We start from the raw sequence: 24,535 nt of genomic DNA on the forward strand, positions 1-24,535 counted from the left end.
AAGGGATAGCTGAACCAGTGGAAACAGATCACAGCAGCGGGTGGGCGACACCATTAGTAGTTGTTCCTAAACCGGACGGAAAGGTAAGGCTAGCAGCCGATTATCGTATTACAGTGAACCCTCAATTGGATATTGTAAAACACCCCTTGCCAACTCCAGAGGAGCTGTTTGCAAGAATTAAAGGGAAGAGGTTTGCTAAGTTAGATTTGAAAGATGCATACTTGCAGATGGAACTAAGTGAGGATTCAAAGGATTTAACAACGGTATCTACTCATAGGGGGTTATTACGGATGAATAGGTTGCCTTTCGGATTATCATGTTGTACAGATATTTTCCAAGCAGCAATGGATAGAATATTGGAGGATTTACCTGAATGTGTGGCTTATTTGGACGATTTGCTAGTAATGGGACAGGATAAGCAGGATTTACTCCAAAACTTGGATAAAGTTTTGAGAAGGTTGGGTGACAACGATGTCCGGCTTAAACAGTCTAAATGTGAGTTTAACCTACGGGAGGTACAATACCTGGGTTGGATAGTTTCGGGTACAGAGCTTAAACCAGTCCCGGAGAAAACCGAGGCGGTGAGACTGTTACCTGAACCAACAGATGTGTCTTCCCTACGCAGTTTACTGGGGGCCATAGGTTATTATTCACGTCTGTTACCGCACCTGGCCACCACACTCTCTCCCTTGTACAATTTACTACGTAAAGGTGTGAAGTGGGAGTGGTCAAAAAAGTGCGAGGAGGCACTGAACAGGGTAAAAAAGATGTTGGCAGGTAACCTGGTGTTAATGAGATATGATCCTAATTTGCCACTAAAATTAATGACAGATGCGAGTGAAGTGGGTATTGGTGCTGCATTGGTGCATGTTGTGCCCGGAGGGTTAGAGAGACCAGTAGCCTATGCATCTAGAACTCTAACTCCAACAGAGCAGAAATACCCGATTGTTGAGAAGGAGGCGCTAGCAGTATCATATGGGGTACGAAGATTTCATCAATATTGTTATGGCCGTAAGTTTACTTTGGTAACAGACAACAAAGCTTTATCTCGTATCTTAAACCCGGACAGAGAGATGCCAGCTTTGGGAGCAGCACGGATGCAGAGATATGCCTTGCAGCTGGCAGCCTACAGGTACGAGGTGGAGTTACGACGTTCTAGGGATATGGTGGTTGCAGATGCGCTTTCCAGATTACCTTTGCCAGGTATCATCGATGTAGATGCAGGGTTTGTAGAGGAAGAGGCCAGAGTAAGTAATGTGTTGTTCTTAGACGAGGGACCTGGAGTGACAGCCAGTGAGATAGCAACAGCAACACGACGAGACCCAGTGTTAGGGAAGGTGTTGTCAGCATTGCGATCAGGGAAATGGATGGAAGGAGATAAAGAGGTTGCTGTTTTCAGGTCGAGATGTGATGAGTTTTCCACGGAGGGGGATTGCATTATGTGGGGTGGTAGAGTAGTGGTTCCAGTAACACTTGGGAATAAGATTAAGGGGGAATTACATACAGGACATACAGGTTGTGTGCGGATGAAGCAGCTAGCGAGACGGTATGTTTGGTGGCCAGGAATAGACAGAGAGCTGGAGGAGATGGTGAAGGATTGTCATGGCTGTATGGAGAAGCGGACATCGCCGCCACAATCTGCCTTGCATCCGTGGGAAAGGACTAGTGGACCATGGCAAAGACTTCATGCAGACTTCGCAGGGCCCATAAATGGAATGATGCTGTTGATTGTGGTTGATAGCTATTCAAAGTGGATTGAGGCTATTCCATTAAAATCTACAACGGTAGCGAAAACTCTGTATGAATTAGGGATAATGTTTGCTAGGTTTGGTCTGCCTTTACAGTTGTGCACAGATAATGGGCCTCAGTTTACAGCGGGGGAGATGGCATCATTTTTACGCAGACATGGTATCAGACATATCAGGACGGCTCCATATCACCCTTCCAGTAATGGGTTGATAGAACGGGCAGTAAGAACGGTGAAAGAGGGCTTAAAATCTATGAGTAAGGAGGGAGGATCTCTTGAGAGGAAATTATTAAAGTTTTTGTTGACTTATCGTTCTACCCCCCAGACAACAACAGGCAAGACCCCAGCAGAGTCGTTGTTGGGTAGGAACATTAGATCGAGACTGGATCTTCTTTTACCAAATGAGGAGAGCAGGGTGATGGAGAGGATAGAAAAACAGGTAACAGGTCGTCCAGTAAGGAGGTTTGCAGTGAATGATATAGTCTGGGCTCGCAGTTATTCTGGACTTAAATGGAGGAAAGGTAGGATAATATCGCAGACTGGACCGGTTTCATATGAGGTGGATGTAGGGGGAGATATTTTATGGTCACGCCATGCCGACCAAATAATTCTTGTGAGCAAGGCCAATGACAGTGGATGGCAGCAATCACCTATATTAACTGACACACCCTCTACACTAGTAACAGATGTACCGGTGGGGCAGGGGGAACCACACCCGCCTGCTGTAGAGATGGATAAGGGATCTCCGGAGCACCGGGCAGAGGTGTCAGAGCTGGGGAGGCAACAGGAGAGGACACTACAGTCGGACGAACGTCTAAGCACAGGGGCAGCCAGCATGGGGATGAAAACACCTGTGAAAGAATTAGAGCATGGGGCTAGATCGACTCGACAGCGGTTATCGACAGCCTCTGAGTCTTCTAGAGAGGAGGCAAGAACATCGACATTTCATGAAGTAGAATCACCCAAAACTCTAGTACGACGGTCAACAAGAGAAAGGAAACCTCCTGAAAGATATACAGCTGTGATGTAAATTGTAGGGACTATTATTACATATGTTTATTAGTTATTGTGTATATACTTATGTTAGGGGGGGTGCAAGGTTAAAATTTGTAGTTGTCAAGCCAACTATTGGTTGATACTTATATATATTGTTATTTATTGTACCTATATGATTATAGGGGTTTATGTTTGGTTGTTATTGTACCTATGTGATTATAGGATTTTATGTTGTTTGGTTGTGGGATTTGCTTTAAAGGGGGTGAAGTGTAGTAGCTTAGCAGGACACTAGAGTGCACGGCTGTGGTTAGGCCACTAGAGGGCACTGTCATGGTGTCATCATCTAGGATAGCTAGAGATATATAGAGAAGTCTAGCAAGACCTAGGCCAGTTCTGTCCCGGCTACACTCAGGCTAACAATAAACTGAGAACCCCCACTACGTGTATTTCTCTGGGATCCAATAGTTATATGACAGAGAACAGCACCAAAACCCTGTGATCTCGGAAACATGCAACTGTGAAACTAAGCACATTATTGGAAGGCTTATGGGAGGTAACAGGCACTATCTAAGTGACTGTTCTCAAAATTGGCCACCATTTTGCTGAAAGAAGCCAGAAAGCCCCAGATTGAGCACTAAAACTTAGTTATCTTGGAAGCTATTAAAGTTACATCAGATCCACGCAAACTGATGGAAACCTTATGACATATTAATAGGTGTTACCTACTATTGCCTTTTCTCAAAAATAGCCATCATATCGCCAAAAAACGATAAATGAAGCACCAAATCGGGTCATATCTGAACTTATTAAAGCTACAGTGAACCTATGCGCATCGGTGGAAGCTAAAATAACATTAGAGAGCCTCCTTTCTCGAGCAAATTCCGTACTTTCAGATATGGACGTCTATAACTTCACAATCCTCTGTTCTACAAGTATGAGTGGCATTGTTATTCACTATCATTCTCCCTAATACTCAATGGTAATTCATCAATAATTCACTGTTACGAACTCTGCCTTTGACATAACCCTGCACCCCCATTTCCTCTCTCTCTCTCTCTCTCTCTCTCTCTCTCTCTCTCTCTCTCTCTCTCTCTCTCTCTCTCTCTCTCTCAGTAATGCATGTTTACATTTCACTGCTTCGTAGACGTCTTCAGTATCACCATCAGGTCGAATTAAGCTTAGAATATAGGGTAACTCACCATCGCCGACCCAATCAAATTACCTTGATTAAACCAGATTATTTCCCCTCTTGTTTTATTTAGGTTTACGACTGAGCCAGAAATGAAATCAAATACAATTGCCTCACTTTATGACGACACAATAATGCCATAATCCTGTAGTACATTATGGTACTTTATACGTGTGGAAGGAGGCAGTTCCTTGAGTCTAATCTGGCATCACCCATGGAGGTCTTTCAGTGGTGGTAATAATGCTGGTGCGGCTGGAGCTGAATTACTCTCCACCGCCTCCTTTACTGGTCTTAATAGAATCCCAAGTACCTTCCTTTGGGGCCACATTTTCATCGGGTAAGGAAGGTCCCCAACACCCTTTCCTAAGCGATTTATTTTGCTTATTACACCTTGCTATCCTCTTCTTTGTTACCTAAATCATTCTGCTATCACCATACGCTTCATAAATAACGTACACGGTATATCAGCCAGCCGTACCCAAAAATAAATCGGTAAGGAAGAGGTGACAGGGAGCCTCCTTACTCAACGAGAATATGCCTTAGATACAGGAGGCGATGGGGGACAGGTAGAGGAGGCGGTGTGGGAAGCATCCGTGCAGAACAAAAGTGGACTGAAGACGGTGCAGTTAAATAAAGAAACATGAATGAATGAAGGAATGAATAAATAAATAAACTGAGGAGTGTTTGGCTTACCTGCGGAAGAAGAGGAGACACAAGGGGACACGATTTAATTGAACACACACACACACAGAGACACAGACACACACACAAACACACACACAGAGGAGAGAGAGAGAGAGAGAGAGAGAGAGAGAGAGAGATGGTAGGGTAGTGTAAGATTACAGGAAGGTAAAGAGAGACAGCACAAGATAGGATTAAGAAGAATAGGGTAGGGGACGGCAGAGGGTGAGGGTGGGGTGGGGTAAGTTAGGGTGGGGCAGGGCTGGGCGGGGTAGGATAGGGTGGGACAGGGTTGGGCGGGGTAGGATAGGGTGGGACAGGGCTGGGCGGGGTGGGATAGGGTGGGGCAGGGCTGTGCGGGTCAGGATTGGATTGGGTGCAGCAGCGTGGGGCGGCAACCAAATAAGATATTACCGATACCATTAAATGATACAGTTTTTGCTTCCAATCCTGCACTACTTGTCGGACAGTAAGGCAGCTTCCATGAAAGGTTACTCCCTCGCCTCTAACCCGCCTCCCACTACCTTCTCGTCTCTTAAAAACCTTCTGATTTAAGTTCCCCTAAGAGACCGATTTGTAAGCTAGAATACCATATCTTGTGGATGACTATGTTTATGGATCAAAGACTGGCTCACTAATCACAAACATGGGTTAAACGGAGAGTCTTTCTGCCGGCTTGAAATAAACTACGAAGCGATAAGACTAGCAACAATTTAGAAACAGGAGTATTCTAAGGCAGCCAGGTTTGCAGATGTCCTTACAAGAGACAGTAATATTCTTCCATCTATATACCTATATACCTAGGCTGCTTCCACAAAAAAAAAAAAAAAAAAAAAAAAAAAAAAAGGTAGCCGAGACAAGACGACACACACCCAATTAACTCATCCACACACTCACATTCATTCGCAATACTCTTATAGTAAAAAATAAATATATAAATAAAAAGTGTGAAACCATGCAACTAGACGAGAAATAATGAAGGACTAGGGGAAAAGGGCAGGTATGAAATCCCACGTTAGTAATTGTACTTAACAGCACTTTGCCTTTGTCCTTGCAGCCTGTACGTTCATCATCATATCTAGAGTTCTCCTTTGGGATATACTGTCTAGGATATCATTCAATACAGTCACAGCCGTGGTGTCCATTCCAGGAAGACGGTTCGACTCCTCACATCTAACAGAACCCTTAATCTTCCACTTGGAGATAAACATGTCAAGGCTAAATCAGCAGCGATTAAATCTCCATGAAGCTGCCCATCAACCCGAACTTAATGTACTGGAAGAATTATCAGCACTAAAATATGGCTTTAATAGTAGAGTGGTAAAGAATAACCCCTTTCATTACTAAAGGGTTTGATGTGTGTAAGGCAGGTGTAATTCAAAGCCTCACACCTGCTGCAGCCCGCCCTCCCATCTCATCGATATTTCGCTAACGAATCGGCTAAAAACACCCTTTGAAGGCTAACGAGGCCACCGCTAAATCCAACCCGTCTCTGAGGTAGATGAAGTAAGTATAGGATGTAGGTAAAAACTGGCCCTGATAAAGACAAATATCTTTAGTCGTCTGGAAGCAATTCAGGGGAAGCAAAATGAAGTAGGGAAGGGACAGGGAGGGGATAACAAACACAGCAAACTATGAACTTCATTTCACAGCAGGAGACTTTGTTTAACCTAGAAACTCAGAGCAAAAGCAAATAATACCACAGTTAGCCCTGACAAGACAAAGGACACCTATAACAGTCTCACTCACCTCTGAAGCATTCTGTGGGTAAACAAATATTTTTTTTTTTCATGAGGGAAGCCCGTGGGGGTACTCCCTGGCTAAAATAAGGTCTAGGCAGAGGTCTAATATTATGCGAAAATTTATATTGCTTCATAAAAAACGATGGTCGCTTGCACCGGCAATGCCTCCCCCGCTCTCCATCGTAGGGGGGCGGGGAACTCCCACTCTGCATAACATCTGGCGAGGGGGAGATGTATCACTGTGCAGGATATCAATTTCCTGGATGAGAAACAACAACTATGGCCGTGCATGTCGTCGCTGCCCAGGACCTCAGGGGACTTGGGTGCAACTCTCGGGTGTCCCTCCATACCACTGTGCAAAAATTGCTTCTCGGGAAACAATCTGGAGTTGTCGCTTCCAGGAGCTACCCTCCCCCACCGACACCCTGGCTAAAACCTGGCCCTGGTGCAGGCCTACCACTGCTCATCATTTCGTTTTCCAAGAAAAAACGGAGCCGAAAATACCAACATTGCCTGGATCACAGGCCCCCACCCCCCTCGTGAGGGATGGCTTTCAGGGGCCCTACCCTGCCTGAAGAGAAAGAAACTGGAAGCTGGAGAGGATGGAAAGAATGGAAAGTAATATCATCATCACCATCATCATAATGATCAGCTTCATAATCTCAACAAATTCACTGGCTGAGAAGGATCTAAAAATTTGATACAGAGAACACAAGAGCGGGGGAATAGGAGCGTTCGCGCGAAGAGGAAAATCTGCCAGACACCGCCAGAAACTATGTCTCGTTTTCGTTTCAGGAGGCCAAGGTGGTCTTAATTAAATTTCAGTGTTATTTTTCTGATCGATAATTACGATACTGATTAAGCAAATAGCTTTAAAAAATGTAAATCAAACTTACGTATGCTATTTGACCCAAAATATCGCCGATAAAATAACATATTTGTATATTCTTCCCTAAGAAGATTAGTACAATATTTGCCAGAAAGACGGTTTTTGGACTGTAAGAAGTAAAAAAGGCGTAAGAATACTGACATTTGTATATAATCTTACTTGTACAAAAAATGGCACACATGGTCTATCTATAGTTTAATATTTATTAGACTCTAAAATTTTAGGGCGTACCGAAACTTAACGCTGCCAGACGTACGACGTAGGCACAGGTGATGAGCAGATCAGCCAGTGTAGACAGGCGGCTGTTTCGGTTTCCTCAGAATACTTGTTCTACCGGAGGCAGTTTTACCGGAGGCAGCATATAAATATCGACATGTTTTTTTTTAAGTGAACTGAGTTTTATTCTTACTCATAGGGAGTTTAATTCGTTAGTATAAATTATGACAAATTTCTGTTACTGGATAAAGATATACATATATATTTCTATGCATGCATAAACCAGGCTGTAACAGCTGTAGAATATTTTTTTATAATTACTTTTGTTCATGCTGCATTGACACAATACTATTTAAAAGAGAAGAAATACAATATTTATGTATTTTTACAACAAGTAAGATGCATGAAAAAGGACATTCAATTATTGCCCGACATGTGATTTTTTTTCTATCTGAAAAATTAAAATACTGGTAACATCTGGCATTTCTCCAGGCGCGCGAACGCTCCTATTGCTGAGCAAAATGCCCTGTACAATGGGCCATATGTCAAATGTCTTTCAAATGCTTGGCTGCATAGCACAGGCGACAACGTTACAAACACTATGTGCTTCATTTGATTAAGTTATTCTCTGACTGGGTGGAGACGGTGTGGAGGATGGACAGACAGTGTACAAGTACTGTAGTTCTACGGTATATTTCACAGCAGTGGTTCAAGTACCGGTACCGCTCGTGTGTGTTGCCCCGCCAGCCACAAATGCAACTCCTCCACACAGTCAGACTTCATCACCAGCCACCAAGGTCTTCCTTACCGACATGGAGCCGACTTCGTTAACCAACAATCAGCCATAAACCGATACTGGCGCGTTAACAAATAAGCAGTCTTTCACTCGTAATGAGAGGCGCGTTATCTCCGGCTTCCTCCTTGCCTTACCTGTGTGCCGCCTGGTCAAGCCAACACAACTGCACTTAGATGAGACCTTTGCTGATGCCGCCTGTGTGCTGCCCAGTGTAGGAAGCTGCCACACCACACCATGCCAAAATTTTAAAGTACGTTGGGCAAACCAGCTCCTGAAATATATTTACTACAAAATACGTTGCCCCAGGTTTTTAAATGATCACGAGAAAAACGTTTCTGTGCCTTTCTATGACCACTCATCTCTATTGCCCTCCAAAATTCCAAGCTTCTCCAGCTTATATAGTTCTCCACTAAACATTTCCATCAAGAGTAACACCTAATAATAACAGGGACTATATGAAAAACATACGTGGTAAAGTAATACTAAACGACCATTGCTGCATAAAAAAACGAGTAACTCAGAAAGAAGATATCGCTGAATATACACAAGCAACGTGGTCACACCGACTCATACACATACACAATTATATCTGGTTGTGTAAACTCACTTCTTCAGCGAGGCAACTGGTCAACTGATATCCTCACCCATGACACACGTTGTCTTTATCATAGCACCAAGGAAACAAGTTTCGTCTCTTGCATAGTGGCCTAGTAGCCAGATAGGTAGCAGGGAAGTGTCTCAGAGGCTGAGGAAGACACACACACACACACACACACACACACACAGGCAGAGGGGAGGAGGGACGTTTCTTCTAATTAACAATACATCTAGTGGTTGTGACTGGCAGGTCAACCTAGGGACAGGATGGGATGTTGCAGTTCTGTCGACATCAGCAGCACGGCACTCATCATACACCAACTGGGCCATGATGTTAATTCTCATTCATCACTGCTTCCTCTTGGTGTTCTAAACCTCGTTTCCTTTTTTAATTTTCTCTTCCACTTTTCCATTTCGGTTTGTCATTCTTCTATCCTTCCTGCCACTTTTAATTACTCTTCTCTCCACTTCAAGTGACTCTGCATTCAATGACAAGCCTAAAGGTATCCTTTAACACAGGAAACCATTTATAACACGTGGTGGTAACCATATAATCATATAACGGGGTGATGTGGAGTCTATAGTAAAATACCGTCCCTGTTAACTGAGTACAGACGCAAATGCGGCGTCCACCCAAGAACCTGACTCCCCGCACCTCGCTGTGGCGAGGCGCTGTCTACTGTAAAGTAACACAGGTTCACTGCATGGGATAGGCTGACTGCAGCTGATGGGTCTGCTCGGCTAAACAGACCAGCGTTACTCAGCAACAACAACAACTCGAAACTTCCCTTCCTAGTGCACTCTTCGCTTCGACCTTCCCATTTGGGTTTATCATCTGATATTAACTATACAGGTGGCACCACCATAAAAAGCAACAGGTGTGGGGGAGCTTCACTGATCGCATACAGATATTAATCGCCTCAGATCGTATTCTTATTTTAGGCTTCATCCTCCAACTTGATTACCCCACCAGGTATACTGTATGCCAATTATGCCTTCGGTCAAGTTCCATCATCCGGCAGGTTAACCCCTTGACTACAAACTTCCCAATTTTTATGTTATTGTCACTGCTCCAACATTATTCACTCACTTATGGATGATGTAGATATATGGTTACGAAATATTGGTTTTAAATACCTAGGCCATTATTTCCTACGTCTGTGATCTATTTTTTCTAATATCAGACGACTAACAGCTGGACAATACTGTGTCAGAAGTCGACGTTTCCTGTGTCGCAACAGGTTTCCTTCATCACAATATTTATCAATCTATCGCCAGACGCTTTAATCCCGAAAGGGGTGACCACAAACAAATCGCCTCCGCGTCGCCCTGTACCCCGCCAATTCACAGCCCTGCTCTCAGTTCACACCCCCAACTCTCATATACCTCTCCACTCCATCCCTCCATCTCATCCTTGGCCTCCCCCTCCCGTCACAATTTCAGTAGATTTTATTCAGCTCAGTGAAGCCACTCCGAAACCAAAGAGTCAGGGTTTTATCACAACCAAAAGGTGCCGTTAAGGTGAATAAGGAGGCGACGTTCACATCAGGTTATCTCTTTCTCTAATGACTGACGCTGCATCTTGTAAGAAGGAAGTTCAGTTGGCTTCTAGGAGGCAGACTTGGTGACCTTAATGTATGACGGCTAACCTCGATCCTCAACAGTTTCTCACACCACAGCTCACTAATCAAACTTAAAGCATTTGCACATATGTTCGCTAAAACACACACACACACACACACACACACACACACACACACACACACACACACACACACACACACACACACACACACACAGATGGATAGATTAATACACGGACAAACGAGAGAGAGAGAGAGAGAGAGAGAGAGAGAGAGAGAGAGAGAGAGAGAGAGAGACACGCCACGCAAAGGAAAGGGGAAGGAGCAACCACAACGGGGTCAATACAAACCTAAGGAAAGAAGCAAAAAAGGAAGGAAGTACTAAGGAAAGTATCCCTTTTCGACTCTTCTTCTCCATTAAGTCCTCCTGCTCTTCCTCCTCCTCCTCCTCCCTCCCTCTCTCTCTCTTCCTAAAACCACCCTCACGACAGCTAGCCCTTATCTCTAATCTCCCCTGTCAAGCCAATCCAGCTGCATTTGGGTTCTTATCCTGCCCTTGTCAAAATAAACACCTTCAGCGGGTGGGGGTGAGGCCTGGGTTGGGTTGGCTGTCCTGCTGCCGTGACAGTGTGATGGGGGGCACCTCACAGGCTGACTCATCCAGCATAGAGAATACACGACTAACATTTATTATTATATTTGATGATTCTCAGCTTATGTGTATATAAAAATCGTCTAGAAAAAAAACAAACAAACTAGAATTAAGACGTGGTTTATCTACGCTGAAAAAAAAAAAAAATCCTATTTTACTTTCCAGCTGATGTTTTACTTTCCTGCCTCAAGGTGCTACGTGTTAGGGATTGTACAGTACGTCATAAGATAATAAATTTAATTATCGTTGCTGCATAATAATAATAACAACGACAACAACAACAACACTCCTCCTCCCCCTCCTCCATTTCCTCCTACTACTACTACTTACTGCTACTACAACTACTTCTAATAATAATAATAATAATATAATAATAACAACAACTTGTGGTTGGTGAGGGCGCTCACCATCCACTCACTCAATGTAGTGCTGCTGTAGGGTGTCCGCCCTTTCCTCTCCTCCATCCTTCTTTCCTTCCATCCTCTTCTGTCTTTCTTTCCTTCATTCTCTCCTTGTCCTTCTGCCTACGGGTGACTTTACACACCCTCTTCTGTCTTTCTTTCCTTCATTCTTTCCTCTTCCTTCTGCCTGTGGGTGACTCTACACTGAGTGACAAGCCAAATGGCTTCCCGCACACAAGGAAACCATTTACTTCGCTGGGTGGTATCCATATAACCAAATTATGGCGCCTGGTGGTTTAGTGTGTAATTACTGCGCTCCAATCGGATTGAGCCGGTGAAGGTTTATATCCAAGGGATGGTTGGGGTTGACTGTTATGTAATGCCACTCAGCGATGAATGAGGCTGGTCACTCTCATCTTAATTGTCGGGACCAATCACCTAGCCCCAGGCTCCTACGCTCCTCATGGGGCAATGTAGGATTGGATGATGGATGGATGGATAATCTATCTATCTATCTATCTATAGCCCGACGCCCTAATCCCGCAAAGGGTGGCCGCAGACAAAACGCCTCCAAGTCACTCTGTCACCCACCATTTGACTCCCCTCCCCCCAACTCACCCCCCCTCCCTCATATACCTCTCAACTCCATCCCTCCACCTCATCCTCGGTCTACCCCTCCCTCTCCCTCCCTCCACCTCACCCACATACACCCTCTTAGTCAGTCTTTCATTCTCCATTCTCTCCACATGTCCAAACTACCTCAGTGTATTTCTCCTAATCTTTTCAACCACATCCACATCTACCCCACAACGTTCCTTCACTTCTTCATTCGTCAACCTGTCCCTCCACGTCACTCCACATGCTCCTCTCAAGTAACTCATTTCCACTGCTCTCACTCTTGACTTGTTCCCCTCTTGCAAGGTCCACGCCTCGCTTCCATACGTCAGGGTAGGGATCACAATACCATCATGCAGTGACTTCTTAACTTCCATACTCACCTCCCTATTTCTCATCACTGCTTTCAGTGTACCAACAACCTTTCTTCCCTGCTGTACCCTTTCACGTACTTCATCCCCCAAAGTTCCATCCTTACTCATCACACTACCCAAGTACTTGAATGCACTCACATTCTCCATATCCTCACCATCCAACCTCACTGCACACTGTGTGACTTCATTCCTCTCAAACACCATAACTTTACTTTTGTTTATATTAACTTTCAGCTTCCTCCTCCTACACACTGTCCCAAATTCATTCACCAAACCTTGCAACTCCCATTCATCTTCACTCAACAATACTGTATCATCAGCAAACAGCAACACCGGAAGCTTCCAAATCTCACCCTCATTCATTAGGGCCACCCCCACATCCACTGTAATAATAATGATAATGATAATAATAATAATAATTATTATTATTATTATAATAATCCATCCATCCATCATCCAAACCTACGTTTCCCCATGAGGAGCGTAGGAGCCCAGGGCTATGCAAGTTGGTCCTGATGTTTAAGATGAAAGTAATATATTTACAGTAGTAATAATGATAATAATATGAAAGTAGAATAATTACAGTAATAATAATGATAATGATGATAATAATAATAATAATAATAATAATAATAATATCAATTAATCATCAATCATTAATTAGTCATTAATCATCATCATTATCATTATTATTATTATTATTGTGTGTGTGTGTGTGTGTGTGTGTGTGTGTGTGTGTGTGTGTGTGTGTGTGTGTGTGTGTGTGTGTGTGTGACGAGAGAGAGAGAGAGGGGGGGGTATACTCATGGATCCCCTGGGACTCAGTGTTACTGTACCTCGTCCTTCTCCTGTTTCCACGTACTCTGCCTGAAGTCCCTCGTGGCTAGTGCAATTCCTTCAACAAACACACACACACACACACACACACACACACACACAAGGTGGTTGTTTGTCTGTCTGTCTGTTAGCAAGAATATGGATGCACGTCTGAAAGGCATTTCTTCAACTCTCCTATAATGACTGAGGACTATAATAGGGACAGAAGATCAAATTTTGGTCTAATAAGGTCAATGCTCGAAGGTCTAGACTACAGACCAAGATCAACTTACACGGTTTGGATCCGATTTTGATATAGTATGGTGGAAGGGTTCAAAGAGAGGAAAGAATGGTGTGATCTAATTTTGAGAAAAATCACACACAGTCAAAGATCATAGAAATTCGATTCGGTGTATGGTTGGCGTTCAATTTTTACGAAGAATGAAATTAGTCGTTTTCATAATAATATGTCAAAAGTTAGAGGCAGAAGGCACAGTCACATGAAATATATTTGATTCGATTTAGACCAGACTTGGTGGATGGGATGAGGGTTCGGTAAGATGATGTAGTTATATTTTGGGGGCAATAAATCACAGGTAAAAGTCACAGGGCAGGGTCAAAGTTTCAGCCTTAGGTCAACTGTAGGAGGATTGGGCTGCACTCACTAATGCTCCCTTTATTCTTCATGTGTTCAGCCTAACCTTCTGGGCCAATCTCTCGGATAGCTCATGCTCTGTAATTATTTTAAGGTGCCTTGCAAAATAAAGGATTAAAACGACAATAACCTTTTATGGACCCTCTATATAAGGCGTGTGACCCCCAGCACCAGTCATCTCTCGGACAGGTAATGCTTTATAACTAATTCTAATGTCCCTTGCAAAATAAATGATTAAACTGTCCATGACTTTTTCTGAACCTTCTATAAAAGGAGTGGAAGTGACCCCAGCACCAGTCGAAGGTGGGGCGGGGCTGGGCGGGGAGGGGCTGTGTCCAGTGGGCCACATCGGCAGCGCCCAACAGGACCTAGACTTTGCTCAACTTGTTCGGAGAGACTGTGTTAGATGAATATTATCGTAAATATTTCTCGTGGATAGAGAAACGTATTCACAAAAGACTAACTTGATATTTTTGTATGAACTGACGAACTTAACATTCTCTACGGAGTATCCTAACATTGCCTAATCTAATCTGACCTCCAGTTACTTCTTATTTGAACGATATTTCATCTGACAAATATGTGTTTTTGCTTTCCCTCTTCTGTATCTTTCCTACCCCATGCATTAGTGAGGAATAGGATAATGATGCTGATAATAAATAACTCATGAACCTGCATTTTTTTTTTTTTTTCAAGAATACAACTTGTCACTGATGGACAAAGCTTGACTTGTTCTAATTATTAACAAAGGAACATTTTATTTATTTACTAATTTATTTAGAAGATTAGTCCTATTTGAGCTGGACATCTACCTGGGACGTAGGGTAGTGATTTGGTTGAACGTAGAGCAAAAATTCGGTTTAGATTGGAGAGGCGGGCAATCTTACGTCTATGCATGTTTTCTCGCGACAGTATTGATGGTAAGAATGAGGAGGTAATCTAATTAGACTTATTTTTGACAGGTGTGTGTGTGTGTGTGTGTGTGTGTGTGTGTGTGTGTGTGTGTGTGTGTGTGTGTGTGTGTGTGTGTGCGTGCGTGCGTGCGTGCGTGCGTGCGTGCGTGTGCGTGCGTGCGTGCGTGCGTGCGTGCGTGTGTGTGTGTGTGTGTGTGTGTGTGTGTGTGTGTGTGTAGACTATACGAGGAATTTTAGCCAATGCAATCCAATCAATACTTCAAAAACACATAAACTTTGCAGTAAAAGTTGTTTCTATTTTATGCATTTTCCTTGCATTCCAAAACGAGAGAGAGAGAAAAAAGCATAAAACAGCACGTATATCTCATCACGATCTTTTTAAAGCACCGGTTGGCGGGGAAACTTTTACCAGGCAAATAAATACCTCATAGTGTGGGTCTCAGCCTATAAGCACAGAGGGACAACATAATACTGCTTTCATCTATTTCTCAATGATTTTTAACAAATTTCTGAATACCAATAAAGCCGTCGATAGTGCAATATAAACACACTAACTTACCAGATTTATACAAACATACCTGTTTTTCTCAGTACCTATAAACATGCATATACACTAAAACGCGTGTATGATGTTGACAGGGATCTTTTTTTTACTCCATGCAATACCGAAAGGAAAAAAAAAAAAGCATCATATCTCTCTAACAATGCGCGTAACTATAAAATCCAATTTTTAAAAGTCGTGCTGATTGCAACAAGAATGCAACTGACCATGAATATTAATGGGATTTCCTCGTACGAATAAAACAGTCCAACGAAAAAAAGTATAATACTCAACTGAGGTCGCAACAATGAAGAAATAAAGTATCACAACTGGTTTACTAATCAGTGACAAAACAATCTTTTAAAAGTATTCAGGGAATTGCAAATTCCCCCCCCCCCTCTCTCTCTTTCTCTCTCGACCTATGAATGTTGTCCTGCTTCATATCAATAAATCACACACACACACACACACACAAATGATGAAGGTGAAGGAAGATGTAGGCAGCAGCTGCACCACACTGAGTGTGTGGATGATGGTCGCCACAACCTACGGTGCCACCATGCAATGCAGCTAATAACAGGCAGTCGAATGAAGAATAGGCTGTTGAAGCCATTAGGTAAGGTTATTTTTAGGAGGTAAACGACAAGAACTGACGAAAGTTACAGTAATCTAACCTAACTAGTAATACCAATAATGAACGTGACACACAATACTGTAAGATGTAAATGACACGGCTACAAGTATTACCCTGCTATTAGCCAAGTATTATTCTGCTCGGGAAGGATAATAATAGATGCCCTTAACGCGACAGATATTAGTCTCCTGTAAAGCTACAACGCCACAGATTCAACTGCAGGTTATACATATAAAGAGTATTAGCCTACGCAAAGCCTGAACGGACTGGATAATATTGTGAGTCCTGAACATGAGGGATGTTGGGCAACTGCTTAGTCTGTTGGCAGAATTTTGTAAGTCATACTTAAAAAGCATTATAAATCCTGTACGTGAAAGACATGAAATATGAGTTCTGGACGTGAGGAATATCAGGTAAAAAGTGGAACCCATGCTGACAAGCCAGGCTGATATGCTAATGTGGTTTGGATGATGTTCCCAGCAAACTCAGTACCGACACACTGTCCTGATATCAGTGTGGCTATCAGCAGTCCTAACGCTGATAAGTCTCCTTGATGCCGTCACTGTGGCCTGGTGATGATACAGGGTGATTCACTTTTAGACAGAATCTAATACTATGGATTCCGGGCCTCATGTAAGTGAATCATCCTGAATTAGTTGGCCTACGCTGAAGCTGACGAGCCATCATGACACAGTCAATGCGGCATGGATGATCTTATAAGCAAGCCTGATGCTGACCAGTTATACTTTTGGTGTCAGTGTGACTGGAATGATGCTTTAAGTGGGGCTGATGTTGACATGTCACTCTGGCAGTAACAGGGGTAGCTTCAATGATGTCAATCGTGAACGTGAATGGTACTCCAAGTCAAATGTGATGGATGAGTATTGCAAAATCAGAACGTGGGACATATTATCTATTTGTAAATCCTTAACGTGGGACATGCTATAAACCCTGAACGTGAGGGATGTTAGGCCTTCTTCAACGGAACTCTACCTTGCCGTAGGGAATATGCTGGTGCATTCCGGTGACCAGTGGAGCTAAAACAACCATACTAGGCAGGTTCACTGTTAGTGATCACACGAAAAGTGCTCTCCGCAAAATCATTAACTAACTGTACATCCTGAATATGATAAACTCAGTTGTATACCCTGAAAGTGAGATGTTTGCCAACGTAAATTCTGAATGAAGGAAGGATTATGTAAGTTAAATGAGACACTTCAGGCTCTGTAAATCATGACTGTTAGACATAATAGCCAGATTTAAACCGTATTAGATATATCATCAAATTGTGAATTTTTACAATTAAACGTATTAGCCGATTGTAATAACCATTTGTGAGATATTTTTCCCTCCACTGCCATGGTCAACAATATATGATCATATTCATTAATCGAAAATAATTCAACTTAATCATATTTATTAACCCAGGATAATTACAAAAGGCAAGCCAATCATTCTAAAGATGTCATTAAGATACAGTCCAACACTTTCACTGGGATAACAGACCACAAGTATTTCGTTCTGTTTATCTCATGACTTTGTTCAGCAGAGATATGATACATAGTTAAAAAGTGATGGGATTGTTTGGGGAAATACAGGGTGAAAATATCGGGTGCATCCGTCACCACACACCCAGATAGTGTTCTAACTATTCTGTGTACAACCAACAGCATAAACAAATTCGGTGGCCAACCTGATGATACTAGTCTGTGTGTGTGTGTGTGTGTGTGTGTGTGTGTGTGTGTGTGTGTGTGTGTGTGTGTGTGTGAGAGAGAGAGAGAGAGAGAGAGAGAGAGAGAGAGAGATTGCCACACCATAAGCCCATAAGCCACAAGTCAGAGAAGTATAAACATATTACACACTAACGCCACACCACCACCTAACAGCTCAAAGGAACACTGATCCTCGGCAAAAAAAAAAAAAAACGTAAATACATAAAAGAGTGTCATATGTCAGCATGCACCACTAATATTCCTTGGTTGTTGTCCTCTCTGAATAAAGGAAACGTACGGCACAGGAATGTGACGAGGAACGTAGGTGTGTGTCTGAAGTGAGAGAAGGGGGACTTAAGGAAACAACGAAACGACCCATGCATTTCTCCACACTACGATACAAAACAGTCGATTTACAATTAAGGTCCCTATTCTCGATATTAGGCATTGCGCAGACCTTAGTAAGGTAAATAAGATCTTCGAAAAGGTCTCTTGGTTGAAAGGGGGTTGGTCTCTTGGTGTTTATTGCATTAGGTACTGAATTTAAGAACTAAATACAAATTAATCTTCCTTTCCTAGAACCCTTCCATCTGTCAGTTGTCTAGTATATGATTCTGGGAAAAGTAAGCTCGGCAAAAATATCACCTGTAGTTTATGTACCTACTCAGTAAAGACGATTATCCCACATCACACCAACATCCCTCCGATTTTCCAAACATCTGAAGAACTCGAGCTAAAATACCTGTCTAAAAATGATATTCCAAACTGATAGTGAAATATGTGAGTGGCTGTGTGAGTGTTGTGTTGCTTGAGAGGAACCAGTGGATGACGCCAATGATCTGCTGGTTGTGGGTTTGTCTTCTGTCACTTTTATCTCACTCAGCGACCCCGCCTCATCCCTCGGTCTGCCACCAAGTCAAGCTAATCCTCTGCCTACCGCTTACTCTCATTCCATCGCCCGGTTGTCCCCTGTCACCTTTATCGCGCACAAACGATCCCGCCTTACATCAATCGGGCAGCAGCGGTCAGGATGTGAGTGATAGTGAAAGGTGAGGATGCAGTGATGAAAAGCTGATGACAGGGAGTGCTGGAGCTCCCGTTTCATCAGCCCTCAGGACTAGTTCCTGACCATCCCCCTTTGCTGAACTTTTTCAGAGTCTCAGTTACTCAGAGAGTAGGCCAGCATGCTCTCCAGTACAAATTTCTCTTACTATCTACACCAAACTACATGCACAGTACACACTACACTTCCTATTCAAAATTCAACTTCAAATGGCGTCTCTTCACCAAGCCTCGGAGTCCCCAGGGGGGGGACCATAAATGCCCCCACCATCCGCCCCTTTCCCGGTGATGACTCGAGGTGCCTGGAACCACTGTCTGACTCTCTTCTTCTTCATTTCTCCAACATTCGCGGCCTTTCCTCTAACTTTCGCTCTGTTGAGCACCAACTCTCCTCCTCTAAACCTCACCTTCTTTTTCTAACTGAGACTCAGCTGTCTGTGACAACTGACAGTAAACCCTTTTCTGTATCCTCCTACTTTCTCTATACTCATTTCAAAGCCAAAGGTGGCTGTTGTGTATATGTACGCAACGACTTATCTTGCTCTCGTGTTCCTGAACTCGATTCTGCTGAATTCTCTACACTCTGGCCTCGGCTTTCCTGTCATTCTCTGACTAAATATATCTGTGCTGTTTACTTATCCCCTAATTCTACTGACTATCAAAAATTCTACGACTATCTTACTTCTATGATGGAACACATTCTATCCATTTCTCCTTTCTCTGAAATCTCCATTCTAGGAGATTTCAATGTTCACCACCACCTTTGGCTCTCCTCTCCTTTCACAGATCCACCTGGTGAACAAGCCTACATCTTTTCTATCCTTAATAACCTAGAGCAGCTTGTACAGCACCCTACCTGTATCCCTGACCGCCTTGGAGAGAGCTCCAACATACTTGACCTCTTCCTCACAACTACTCCTTCTGGTTATTCTGTTAATCTTTTCTCTCCGTTGGGGTCCTCCGATCACAACCTTATTACCTTAACCTGTCCTATCACTCCGGTACGGCCTGTGAACCCTCCAGGGAAACGTCATCTGTGGCATTTTGGAGCCGTGGACTTTGATTTTCCCTGGAATGATTATTGCTTCCATGGCCGGGAGCCATCTGAGTGTGCCTTGCGCATTACGGAGGTTATTCTCTCAGGCATGGAAGCATACATTCCTTTCTCATATCCTTTGACTAACGCAAGAAAGCCTTGGTTTAATCACGCTTGTTCTAATACTGTCCGCAACAAGGAGAGGGCCTACAAAAGGTACCGGAGCCAACCCACCCCTGAATCACATCATCTTTATGTTTCTGCCCGGAATCGTGCTAAGTCTGTTCTTCGCTCTACTAAAAATAATTTCATCCATACTAAATGCTCTCAACTCTCCAACTCGAATTCTTCCCGCTCCTTCTGGCACCTTGCCAAAAATCTTTCTAACAACTTTACCTCATCATCCTTCCCTCCTCTTTTCTACTCTGATGGTTCTGTAGCTATTTCTTCTACTGATAAAGCAGATCTCTTCACACAGACTTTCTCCTCCAATTCCACCTGAGACGATTCCGGTGCTGTTCCTCCATCACTTCCCCCCTCTGACTTCCTCATGGCTGACATTAAAATTTCTTCAGTTGATGTATTTTCTGCCATCACTGGCCTCAGTACTAACAAAGCATATGGGCCTGATGGGGTCCCTCCTGTTGTTCTCAAGAACTGTGCTTCTGTGCTTACACCCTGCCTAGGCAAACTCTTTCGCCTTTGTCTGTCAACTTGTACCTTTCCTTCTTGCTGGAAGTTTGCTCTCATTCAGCCAGTCCCAAAGAAGGGTGACCACTCCCAACCCTCCAACTATCGTCCAATTGCTTTAACGTCCTGTATTTCAAAAGTTTTCGGGTCAATTCTCAAAAGAAAAATTTTAAGGCATCTTTCCTATCACAACCTTCTTTCCGATCGTCAGTACGGGTTCCGTCAGGGACGCTCCACTGGCAATCTTCTCACCTTCCTTTCAGACTCCTGGTCATCCTCCTTTCGGGACTTTGGCGAAAGCTTTGCCATTGCACTTGACATCTCAAAGGCTTTCGATGGAGTCTGGCATAAATCTTTAATTTCCAAACTGCCCTCCTACGGTTTCTATCCTTCTATCTGTGCCTTCATCGCTAGCTTCCTTTCTGGTCGTTCTATAGCCGCTGTTTTAGACGGCCATCGTTCTTCTCCTAGATCTATCAACAGTGGTGTTCCTCAGGGCTCTGTCCTATCACCAACTCTCTTCCTTTTATTCATCAATGATCTTCTAAGCTGTACATCTAACCCTATCCACTCATACGCTGATGACTCCACCCTTCACCTTTTCATTCGGTTCCCACAACGCCCATCTCAACAGTTACTTCAACAAACAAGGGATGAGTCTATGGCGCACCTAATGTCTGACTTGGCTCGTATCTCTGACTAGGGTAAAAATAATATGGTTGTTTTTAATGCATCTAAGACTCAGTTCTTACACCTATCAACCCGACAAAATCTTTCACAGGTATACCCACTAATGTTTAATAATATTCAGCTTAATCCTGCATCATCCTTGAACATGCTTGGGGTTTCATTTTCTCGGGACTTATCTTGGAAAGATCATATTACATCTCTTGAAAAATCTGCTTCCAAGAGATTGGGTGTGCTAAGCCGACTCCACTCTTTCTTTACCCCTGCACAATTGTTGACTCTATGCAGGGGTTTTACCCGCCCCTGTGTGGAGTACAATTCTCATGTGTGGGGAGGCTCCCCACATACAGCTCTTCTCAATAGGGTGGAGTCAAAGGCTTTTCGTCTCATTAACTCTCTTCCTCTTACTGACTCCCTTCAACCTCTGTCTCTTCGCCGCACTGTTGCATCTTTATCTCTTTTCTATCGCTACTTTAATGGTCACTGCTCCTCTGAACTGTCTGCTTGCATTCCTCCACCTCTACGACGGGCGCGTAGCACCCGTCTGGCAGCAAACTCTCATCCCTTTTCTGTCCAACTCTCTAATGCAAGAGTTAACCGTTACTCCCAGTCTTTCATTTAAGCAACAGGTCAGCTCTGGAACTGTCTCCCTCTGTCTGTATTTCCTGCTGCCTATGATCTCCAGTCTTTCAAACGCAGTGTGTCCAGGCATCTCAAAATGATCGGATCTTGAATTTGGCTCTCTATTGTATTTTGTTTTTCTCTTGGAGGGAACTGTTACTGCAGGCTCATGGCCTTTGGTTCTTTCCTCCTCGCATTAAAAAAAAAAAAAAAAAAATCGCATTACCCCCACAGCCACACCCATACTCATATCCATACCTAAACCCACACCCTAACACAACACTCACACCCATGTCGGAGGACCTCGTTGTATATTAACAGGCATCATATTAGCCAGGGTTTACGGACATGATGACCTGCCTCCTCGACCTCAGATCTGTTTTTGCGGAAGGGACAAAAGACATGAGAAGCTTTGTACTCGTCTCTTTCAGCAAAATCAACCTTTACTAATGACAGACAATTTATCATACTAAGCATGTATACCAGACTCCTCTCACTGACCCACCCAGTCCTGCTCCTTTACCCACCGCCACAACTCACGCTGCCCCTCCCCTTCACTATACACCCCATCCACCTCCTCCTCTTTCACTTATCCTGTTCTTCCCCCTTCGACCCCTACATACACATCTAACCCCCTCCTAGGTGTTACACACACACACACACACACACACACACACACACACACACGCCAGCATATAATACGAGACCACTGTTGACAGTCGTCATCCCGCCCGGGTGAAATATATCCCAGAAATTGTGAGTTGAACATTTACACCGTCAACACCCACCAGCCTTCACTGTTCTCCTGTGATATAGTTCTCGCAAATCACCTATATGACAGCTACACCCCGAGAAAAATAATAATACAATATACAGCTCGTCTAAGCTTTCCAAATTTATATATATATATATATATATATATATATATATATATATATATATATATATATATATATACTAGCAGGGGTACCTGGCGTCGCCAGGTGAAAAAGGCGAACACTCTACCAGTGACCCAGAATTATCCAGATCAGAATTCTGACCCCCCTAAAACCATCCTTGGGTCACTCTGAATATATATGGGTCTGGGGTTCTCTGACCGATGGTTTGAGAGTGACTGAAGGACAGACAGACTGACAGACAAACAGACAAACAAACAACGCGGCCCTCCAGGCGGACTTTCTCGGATAGCTCCTGCGGAGGGCTGATTGGGCCTTTGGCCAATATACCTAATGTAACTTTTCAACATACTATATAATCCTAATAAATTATATACCAAAACACTCACCGGATCATGCTGATTCAGAATATGTATCATATGTGGGGGTAGACCCTAAAGGAGCCGAGTTTGTAGGTAACAAACATACAAACACTCGCCTTTATTATTATTATTCATTCATTGCCAGACGCCATGTATCCCAAACGGGGTGGCCAAGGGCTCTGAGTTAATTGTTTTACAGGGAGGGGCACTAATCCTCCACCAACCCCACTTGACACGTAGGGAGAACGTTATGCCAACAGCATCTGGTGTTCCCAGGCGGTCGCCCATCCAAGTACTAACCAGACCCAACGTTGCTTAACTTCGCTGATCGGACGGGAAGCGGTGTACTCAACGTGGTATGGCCGTTGGCCATATATATATATATATATGATGAAAAGGCGACAGAGACAGAAATTAAATTAAGTAAAAATGACGGTCAGAGCACAAGAGCAGCGTATCAGGCCATAAAGGAGTTAACTGGGACTGAAAAGAAAAGTAAGGAAATACCTGTACGAGATAGAAATGATAATTTGATGACTAAAGATTTGGATATAAAAGGAAGATGGAAAGAGCACTTTGAATCTGTTCTAAATAGACCAATCCCAGCTGAAGAGGACATTTTCCCAGCCGAGAGAGATTTGCAGACAGAAACAGGGGATATAACTTTGGAAGAGGTAGCAAAATCTATAAAGGAGTTAAAGAATTTTAAGGCTCCAGGTGAGGATGGAATATTCCCTGAAATGCTTAAGGTGGAAAATGACGAGTTGATGAATGCGCTTTTGAAACTTTTTAATGTGGCTTGGGATAATGGTGGAATTCCAGAAGAGTGGAAAAATGGAGTGATTATAAAAATACCAAAAAAGGGAGATTTAAGTGTATGTGGTAACTGGAGGGGGATAACTTTGACGCCTGTAGTTGCAAAAGTCTTTTCCAAAATCTTGTTGAACAGAATAGAGCCAGTAATTGATAAAATTTTAAGAGAAGAACAAGCGGGATTTAGAAAGGGTCGAGGTTGTAATGATCAGATTTTTATTGTAAGGCATCTAATGCAACAAGCTAATGAGATGAAAATGCCACTTAGTATGTGTTTTGTGGATTTTGAAAAGGCGTTTGATAGTGTTTCACGTGGAGCTATGTTGAAAATTATGAGATTCTATGGTATACCAGAAAAGTTTGTAAATATTATTAGAAGCCTGCATGAAGGTACTTTTTGTAAGGTAATGGTGGGTGGTTCTTTGAGTGATCCATTTCAAGTTAGGTCAGGAGTGATTCAAGGAGGAGGAGTTCTTTCGCCATTGTTGTTTGTTTTGGTTATGGATTATGTTATGAAAAAGGTTGTAAGGAGAACAGGTGCAGGAATTAACTGGAAAGAAAATAAGAAGCTGATGGATTTAGACTATGCCGATGATATTGTACTGATTTGCGGAAGTA

General features: G+C 43.2%; 1 non-coding gene across 1 annotated transcript; it reads right to left on the reverse strand.

Moving 5' to 3' along the window:
* Nucleotides 1-23,355: 23,355 nt before the first annotated feature.
* Nucleotides 23,356-23,474, reverse strand: LOC145410243 (5S ribosomal RNA). Its single transcript, XR_013899223.1, has one exon. It is a non-coding gene; the product is annotated as a 5S ribosomal RNA (ribosomal RNA).
* Between the last annotated feature and the right edge of the window lie 1,061 nt (nucleotides 23,475-24,535).

The sequence above is a fragment of the Coenobita brevimanus genome, chromosome 84 (genome assembly GCF_032717465.1).
Source record: "Coenobita brevimanus isolate Jiangsu-jjx chromosome 84, ASM3271746v2, whole genome shotgun sequence".
Taxonomy (NCBI): Eukaryota; Metazoa; Arthropoda; class Malacostraca; order Decapoda; family Coenobitidae; genus Coenobita; species Coenobita brevimanus.